The sequence below is a fragment of the Arachis stenosperma genome, chromosome 7 (assembly GCF_014773155.1).
Source record: "Arachis stenosperma cultivar V10309 chromosome 7, arast.V10309.gnm1.PFL2, whole genome shotgun sequence".
Lineage (NCBI taxonomy): Eukaryota > Viridiplantae > Streptophyta > Magnoliopsida > Fabales > Fabaceae > Arachis > Arachis stenosperma.
In genome coordinates this window covers 59588490-59597918 of record NC_080383.1, presented here as the reverse complement: position 1 = coordinate 59597918, position 9429 = coordinate 59588490, and the positions used below count along the sequence as shown (strand labels likewise).

The window sequence follows — 9429 nt, the reverse complement described above, 5'->3', positions numbered from 1 at the left end:
AACTTCATGAATCGCATATCCTCCTTAGCTTTCTGGTAACTATCTGGCTGATCAGATTTAGGTGGAAGCTGGAGGATCTCTTCTATTGCTTCCTCAGTAATTAGAACTTGCTTGCCTCTGAGCTACACTGCATCCAAGGATGATAGAAAATAATTGCAGTAGAATTTTCTGACCCAGGATGAGTTGACCTTAGTTAAGTTTCTCTCCAGGAAGAATCAGCCTCTCTGTTTGATCTGATCTGACATGTACTGCTTGAGTTCTTCTGGAATTTTGAGTGTCCTTTCCAGGTATAGGTTCCTGGATGTAGCAAAAACTGGGTACTTCAGCTCACAGTATTTGTTTGCAAACTTAACCGAGTCAGCTGCAGGTACCAACTGATCAGCCTTTTCCTGCGGGGTAAAGTTCTTCTCCCGTCAGGAATCATCATGTAAGATGCCAAGGATGGAACCAGAGGATTCGCCTCTTTTCCTTTTGCCAGTAGTTACTTTGCCCTTTTCTCTGTTTTGAGAGTCAGACATCCTGAAAAATAGAATTTCCAAGATATAATTGAAGAATAAAAGCAGGAAAACAAGTAGGCAAAAAGGATAATAGCAATATAGGCATAGAGTAGCAAAAGTGCAAGAGAAGCGAGAATTGAGTGAAAGATGTGGGTATTCGGGATTGTGTTGAAGGAAAAAGTCTGAAAATAAAAAATGACAATCTGAAATACATGCTACGTGGAATTCATGTTAATAAGGAAAAACAGTAATCATGCCTTGAATTAGAAGGTTAAAGTAAGTAAAGAAAAACAGAAAGGAGAGGTTTTGAAAATTAAAATGGTTAGGAAGGAAAGAGGAAGTTAGAAAGTTAAAGGATTCCTCTTAAAGGATTTATGATTTATTATTATTTCAACTTCCAATTTTTCTTCTCCATCACAGGTTCAATATTCCTTTTTTATTTATTTTCTCTTTTATTTGTTTATGAACTTTTCTATGTTAGATTTGATTTCTTTTATTAAATATAATTTGAGGTATTTCAGACATATGATTTTTATTTAGGTTATTTACTATTGGCTTTGGTTAAGTAATTGGTGACGCTTGAGTTATCAAATAAAGCAGTGGTTGAAATTGGCAGATCGCTCTAAAACTAGTCTTCCCACAGGGATTGACTAGGACTTGAGAATCAAACTAATTATTCCACTTGACTTTCCTTTGCTTTAGTAAAGGTTAACTAAGTGGGATTAAAATCCAATTCTCATCACAATTGATAAGGATAGGACTTCCAGTTCTAATACCTTGCCAAAAGTTTATTTTATTATTACTATTTTACTTTTTTTATCAATTAACATACTTCTTCCTTACTTTCAAAACCTCCAATTTACAAGACTCATAACCAATAATAAGAACATACTTTCCTGCAATTCCTTGAGAAGACGACCCGAGGTTTAAATACTTCGGTTATCAATTCCAAAGGGGTTTGTTAATTGTGACAACCAAAACGTTTGTAAGAAAGGACTTTTGTTGGTTTAGAAGCTATACTTGCAACGGGAATTTATTCTAAATTCTAGACCACGCAGAAGTTCTCTCTTCATAGCCTTAAGCAGAAAAACAAATTAAAAATTCCAAGTTAAATCCTTGGTTAGCTTAGGATAGAAATTGTGTATAGTTTAAGTGTGGAGAATTTTATGGGAACATAGATGATAGAAAAAAGTAGGAATTTAAATCGAATAAATTATTTAAAAATTTTCGGAAGCATGCTCATGTGGAATCAAAATAATTAAAAGTCACCATGTGCATATGAAAAAAAATAATTTTGTTATTTTCAATAAGGGGATACAAAAAAATTCCCCAAACGCAAAATAAGAAAAATCAATGCACATGGGGCAAAGTTAAATTTAATGCATGAGTTTGCAATACAAAGTGGGAAAATTTAGGCAAATAGGTTAAGAAACTTTGATTTGTATAAAGTATGTATATGTTAGGTGAGATCTTATACTAATCAAGGATTCACTTATTAGCTCACTTAGCCTTATACATATACCCTTACCTCTACCTTGGCCCTATTACAACCTTGGAAAAGACCTCATGACTTTTTGTATGTCTGTATTCTATAATTGTTGATTGGTTAGATGAAGAACAAAGTTATAGAAAATAAGGATAAAAAGAATATTAGAGTGATTAACCCAATAAACACTGAGTGACTAGAGAATAAACATAAAATCCAGTGAGGGTTCAATAGCTCATCACCATATATCTCTGCCTTAATTGTTAATTGTCTTGCAAGTTTGAAAAATATTTTTACCCATCTCAATTGTAAAAGTGCTTTAACATTGTCTAAGGTTGGCTATGCATATATAATTCCTTAAGAATGTGAATTAATTTAGCTACATGTAAGTTTTATATACAAGTGAATATTAACTAGGTTTGCATGACTCATTTAGGTAGTTGCATCTAGGATAGATTGCATTGCATGAGATTCCACCACTTTACCTTACTCTTTGTCTTGGATTTAGCATGAGGACATGCTATTATTTAAGTGTGGGGAGGTTGATAAACCACTATTTTATGATAAATATTGTACTTAAATTGAATGATTTATCAACTCTTCACCTACTTATTCATATGAATTTGCATGATTTTACAATTCCTTCCTTAGGATATGAGATATGAGAAAATAAGTTTCTTATGCTTTAAAATAATAAAATTTAATTATCCTTTATTACCATTCGATGCCGTGATTTGTGTGTTCAGTACTTTTAGGTTTTATAGGGCAGGAATGATTTAAAGGATGGAAAGAAAACATACAAAAATGGAAGGAAAGCACAAATTGGAGTTTTGGAGAAACCGGCAGTGATGCATCCGCATGGACGACGCGAACGCGTGGTTCGCATAAAAGAGAATCGACGCGAGCGCATGGATGAGGCGAACGCGTGACTTGCGAAATACAACTGACGCAAGCGCATGACTGACGCGACCGCGTGGAAGAGCAATACTCCAGATGACGCGACCGCGTGACCCACGCAGACACATGACGTGCACGATCTGCAGAATTTGCATATCTCGTTTCTAGTGATTTTTGGGCCCTTTTGGCCCAGATCCAAATCCAAGAGGCATAGATTAGAGGTTATGAAGTAGGAGAATGCATCCAAACGGGGAGCCAGTTATTCACTCTTCATAGTTTTGATGTAGTTTTAGAGAGAGAGGTTCTCTCCTCTCTCTTAGGATTTAGGATTAGGATTTTTAGAACTTAGGAATATTTTCATCTTCTTCAAATCACAGGTTCAATGTTCTTTTTATTTGTCTTTCCAATTTGATTTATGAATTTGTCCATGTTAGAGTTGACATCTTTATTTAAATATAAATTGAGGTATTTCAGACTCATGATTGTTTTTCCATATTTTTAATTTAGATTATTTACTATTGGCTTGGTTAGGTAATTGGTAACACTTGAGTTGTCAAACTCAGCAGTGGTTGAAATTGGCAGATTCTAATTGATCTAGATCGCTCTAAAGCTAGTCTTTCCACAGGGATTGACTAGGACTTGAGGATCAAGCTAATTAGTCTACTTGACCTTCCCTTGTTAATAAAGGATAACTAAGTGGGATACAAACCCAATTCTCATCACACTTGATAAGGATAGCTAGGATAGGAATTCCGATTCTAATACCTTGCCAAGAGTTTATTTTATCATTACTATTTTATTTTTCTTATCATTTAACATACTTGTTCCTTACTTTCAAAACCCCCAATTTACAAGACTCATAACCAATAAGAACATACCTCCCTGCAATTCCTTGAGAAGACGACCCGAGGTTTAAATACTTCGGTTATCAATTTTATCAGAGGTTTGTTACTTGTGACAACCAAAACGTTTGTAAGAAAGGACTTTTGTTGGTTTAGAAGCTATACTTGTAACAGGAATTTATTCTGAATTCTAGACCACGCAAAAGTTATCTCTTCAGCTACCTCAAATCCGGTTATGCTTTTAGGTGTTCTTTTTGCACTTTTTCCTCCTAAACCCCATCAAGAACAACTTTGAATCCATAAAACCTCAACTGACCAAACCTAAATCAACATGTTAGTAAAGGATTCGTCACCTTAAAAGTGCTAGTAATTGAAGATTCTTGGCTCACAAGTCAAGCTAAGCAAGAGATATAAGGAAGAACATCAAGAAAACACATGTTTAGCATGGTTTTCCTTGAAAACCAAATTGAATAGGGAGAGAGACAGCTATTCACCTTATTTCCAGCCTTGATATGTTATATGGTTATGTAGAGGAAGAAGAAAGGATCATTTTGGTAAAATCAGAGTTTTAATTTGAGTTTTAGTTCAGAAGAAATCAAGCTTTGAAGATTAAGTGTTCATGAAGTTTTCTCTCTTTTCTCTCCTTTCAATTTCGGCCAAAGGGAGTAATCGAATAGCTTTGGAGTGTCTTGGGGGTCTGGTGCACGAAATCACAATCACACTTTTTCAATTCCACACAACTAACTAGCAAGTGCACTGGGTCGTCCAAGTAATACCTTACGTGAGTAAGGGTCGATCCCACAGAGATTGTCGGCTTGAAGCAAGCTATGGTTATCTTGTAAGTCTTAGTCAGGATATCAATAATTATTCTTAGTTTTAATTGTAGAAAGTAAAAGAACATGAAAAAAAGAGTACTTGTTATGCAGTAATGGAGATCAGATTGGGGTTTTAGATATACTCTGTCTTTTGAATCTCTACTTTCCTACTATCTTCTTCTTTACGCATGCAAGGCTCCTTCCATGGCAAGCTGTATGCTGGTGGATCACCATTGTCAATGGCTACCCACCGTCCTCTCACTGAAAATGGTCCATGTACATGGCTAATCATTTGTCGGTTCTCATTTGTGTTGGAATAGAATCCATTGATCCTTTTGCACACTGTCACTGTGCCCAACATTTATGAGTTTGAAGCTCATCACAGTCATCCCTTCCCAGATCCTACTCGGAATATCACAGACAAGGTTTAGACTTTTCAGATCTCAGGAATGCTGCCAATTGATTCTAGCTTATACCACGAAGACTTTGATCTCACGGATTTGAATGCTTTGTTGTCAGAAGAAGCAATCAAACTCATGAACCAGGAGCCCAAGAGATACCCACTCAATCTAAGGTTGAACGGAAGTGGTTGTCAGACACGCGTTCATAGGTTGAGAATGGTGAAGAGTGTCACAGATCATCACATTCATCATGTTGAAATGCGAATGAATATCTTAGAATAGAAACAAGCATGATTGAATGAAAAGCAGTAGTAATTGCATTAATCAATTGAGACACAGCAGAGCTCCTCACCCCTAATCATGGAGTTTATAGACTCATGCCGTATAAGATACAAAATTCAGATGTAAAATGTCATAAGGTACAAAATGAATCTCTAAAAGTAGTTTTTATACTAAACTAGTAACCTAGGTTTACAAAAAATGGGTAAACTAAGATAGATTGTGTAGAAATCCACATCCGGGGCCCACTTGGTGTGTGTTTGGCTGAGCATTGAAGCTTTCACGTGCATAGGCTATTCCTGGTGTTAAAATTCAGCTTTGGTGCCAGTTTGGGCGTTTAACTCCAACTTTTATGCCAGTTCTGGCGTTTAACGCCAGAAAAAGGTAAAATGCTGGCGTTTAAACGCTAGTTTATGCTATCAAATCTAGGGGAAAGTATGAACTATTATATATTTCTAGAAAGCCCAAGATGTCTACTTTCCAACGCAATTGAGAGCGCTTCAATTGGACTTCTATGGCGCCATAAAATCCATTCCGAGTGCAGGGAGGTCAGAATCCAACAGCATCTGCAGTCATTTCTCAGCCTCTGAATCAGATTTTTGCTCAGGTCCCTCAATTTCATCCAGAAAATACTTGAAATCACAGAAAAATACACAAACTCATAGTAAAGTCCAGAAATGTAATTTTTGCATAAAAACTAATAAAAATATACTAAAAAGTGACTAAAGCATACTAAAAACTACATGAAAATACCACCAAAAAGCGTATAAAATATCCGCTCATCACAACACCAAACTTAAACTGTTGCTTGTCCCCAAGAAACTAGATAAATAAAATAGGGTAGAAAAAAATCAAGAGGCAATACATCTCAGAGTTTTAAGTGAAGCTCAAATTCTAATTAGATGAGCGGGATTAGTAGCTTTTTGCTCCTAAACAGTTTTGGCATCTCAATTTATCCTTTGAAGTTCAGAATGATTGGCATCCATAGAAACTCAGAATTCAGATAGTGTTATTGATTCTCCTAGTTTAATATGTTTATTCTTGAACACAGCTACTTTATGAGTCTTGGCTGTGACCCTAAGCATCTTATTTTCCAGTAGTACTACAGGATACATAAATCCCACAGACACATAACTGGGTGAACCTTTCAGATTGTGACTCAGCTTTGCTAGAGTCCCCAGTTAGAGATGCCCAGAGTTCTTAGGCACACTCTTTTGCTTTGGATCACGACTTTAACCACTCAGTATCAAGCGTTTCACTTGGACCTTCATGACACGAGCACATGGTTAGGGACAGCTTGATTTATCCGCTTAGGCTAGGATTTTATTCCCTTGGGCCTTCCTATCCATTAATGCTCAAAGCCTTAGATCCTTTTTACCCTTGCCTTTTGGTTTAAAGGGCTATTGGCTTTTTCTGCTTTCTTTTTCTTTATTTTTCGTTTTTTTTTTGCAAGATTTGTATTTTTCACTGCTTTTTCTTGCTTCAAGAATCAATTTATGATTTTTCAGATTATCAATAACATTTCTTTTTCTTTTCACCATTCTTTCAATAGCCAACAATTTTAACATTTATAAACTTCACTATAAAAAATATGCGCTGTTCAAGCATTCATTCAGAAGACAAAAAGTGTTGCCACCACATAAAAATAATTAGAATTTTTCTTATTGAAAACTTGAAATAATTGCCTCCTTACTCTAAAGAAAATCTATTATTTTATTCATGTTTAGTGATGATGAGAAGAATAAATTATAGCTTACTTAGAGATAATAAAAATGAAAATAAAAATAAAGACCATAATTACTAATACTCATGTAATTCTTAAGATAGGTTTCTAATAATAAAAGTTATCACAGATTTAATATTAAGACTCAACAACCTTTATTTTGGGAGATGGATGCTCCTTCAATCTGTGGGGTGTCTGGTCCCTCAAGGAAGAGCTTCTGGCACTTCGGCTCCTGTAGCTCACGCCCTTGCTTTTCTTGTTCCTTAAGCAGCTTGCAGAGCATGCTATTTTGATTTTGCTGTTCTTCCTTAAGTTGATCCATAGCTTCTTGCAGCTTGGTGACAGATGCTTCTAGGCAGGCCCAGTAGTCAATTTGAGTGATTTCTGGGAGGACCTCCTGCGCCCTCCTCTTGATAGAGTTGTCGTGTACTTGTTGTCCCTCCATTGACTTTTTAGTGATTGGATGCTCGACTGAGATGAACTCATCCACTCCCATCTTTACCCTAGCATCTTTACATAGCAAAGAGATTAAGCTTAGGTAAGCCAATTTGGCTTCAGTGGAGTTCTTATTTGCAATTGTGTAAATCTCACAAGAAATCAGATGATGAATCCCACTTCATTTCCCAGCATAATGCGATGAATCATCACTGCTCTTTTGACAGTAGCCTCAGAGCGGTTGCTAGTAGACAGTATAGAATGCCCAATGAAGTCCAACCAGCCCCTAGCGACTGGTTTGAGATCTCCTCTCTTGAGTTGGTTTGGGACACCGTTTGAGTTGGTTATCCACTTAGTTCTAGGGAGGCATATGTCCTCTGGAACTTGGTCCAAACGCTTATCTACTCTCACCATTCTCCTCTTAAAGGATTGTGGATTATCTTGTAGTTGAGGCAGCTTGAAGACCTCTCTTATTTTATGTGTCTGTGGCATGTATGTATCCGGTGGTAATACTGTAAGACAGAGTGCTTTGGGCCACGGCCAAGACTCATAAAGTAGCTGTGTTCAAGAATCATCATACTTAACTAGGAGAATCAATAACACTATCTGGATTCTGAGTTCTTATAGAAGCCAATCATTCTGAATTTCAAAGGATAGAGTGAGATGCCAAAACTGTTCAGAGGCAAAAAGCTAAAAGCCCCGCTCATCTAATTAATACTGATCTTCATAGATATTTTTGGAATTCATTGCATATTCTCTTCTTTTTATCTTATTTGATTTTCAGTTGCTTGGGGACAAGCAACAATTTAAGTTTGGTGTTGTGATGAGCGGATAATTTGTACGCTTTTTGGCATTATTTTTAGTATGTTTCTAGTAGTATTTAGTTAGTTTTTATTATATTTTTATTAGTTTTTAGTTAAAATTCACTTTTCTGGACTTTACTATGAGTTTGTGTGTTTTTCTGTGATTTCAGGTATTTTCTGGCTGAAATTGAGGGACTTGAGCAAAAATCTGATTCAGAGACTGAAAAGGACTGCAGATGCTGTTGGATTCTGACCTCCCTGCACTCGAAGTGGATTTTCTAGAGCTACAGAAGCCCAATTGGCGCGCTCTCAACGGCGTTAGAAAGTAGACATCCTGGGCTTTCCAGCAATGTATAATAGTCCATACTTTTCCCAAGATTTGGTGGCCCAAACCGGCGTTCCAAATCAGCTCAAAACTGCCCGACGTTAAACGCCGGAACTGGCACAAGAATGGGAGTTAAACGCCCAAACTGGCATAGAAGCTGGCGTTTAACTCCAAGAAAAGTCTCTACACGAAAATGCTTCAATGCTCAGCCCAAGCACACACCAAGTGGGCCCGGAAGTGGATTTTTATGTCATTTACTCATCTCTGTAAACCCTAGGCTACTAGTTTTCTACATATAGGACCTTTTGCTATTGTATTTTCATCTTTGGACATCTAGTTCTTAGATCAGATCTTTAGATCTTTGAATCCTTTGATCACGTTTTGGGAGGCTGGCCATTCGGCCATGCCTAGACTTTGTTCTTATGTATTTTCAACGGTGGAGTTTCTACACACCATAGATTAAGGTGTGGAGCTCTACTATACCTCGAGTATTAATGCAATTACTATTGTTCTTCTATTCAATTCAACTTGTTCTTATTCCAAGATATTCACTCGCACTCAAGAACTTGATGAATGTGATGATTATGTGACGCTCATCATCATTCTCATTTATGAACGCGTGCCAGGCAACCACTCCCGTTCTACAAGCAAACAAGGCTTGAATGTTTATCTCTTGGATTCCTTAATCGGAATCTTCGTGGTATAAGCTAGAATTGATGGCGGTATTCAAGAGAATCTGGAAGGTCTAAACCTTGTCTGTGGTATTCTGAGTAGGATTCAATGATTGAATGACTGTGACGAGCTTCAAACTCCTGAAGGCTGGGCGTTAGTGACAGACGCAAAAGAATCAATGGATTCTATTCCAACCTGATTGAGAACCGACAGATGATTAGCCGTGCCGTGACAGGTGCGTTAAACATTTTCAC

At 36.8% G+C, this 9429-nt stretch overlaps 1 protein-coding gene across 1 annotated transcript in view; it reads right to left on the bottom strand.

Annotated features, from left to right (window-relative positions):
• Positions 1-458: 458 nt before the first annotated feature.
• The window catches only part of LOC130940855 (N-glycosylase/DNA lyase OGG1), a 42443-nt gene continuing 33472 nt past the window's right edge, over positions 459-9429 (bottom strand). Inside the window, exon 4 of the mRNA XM_057869123.1 lies at positions 459-519. The gene's annotated coding sequence lies outside the window, so the exon portion shown is untranslated. The remainder of the gene's footprint in view (positions 520-9429) is intronic.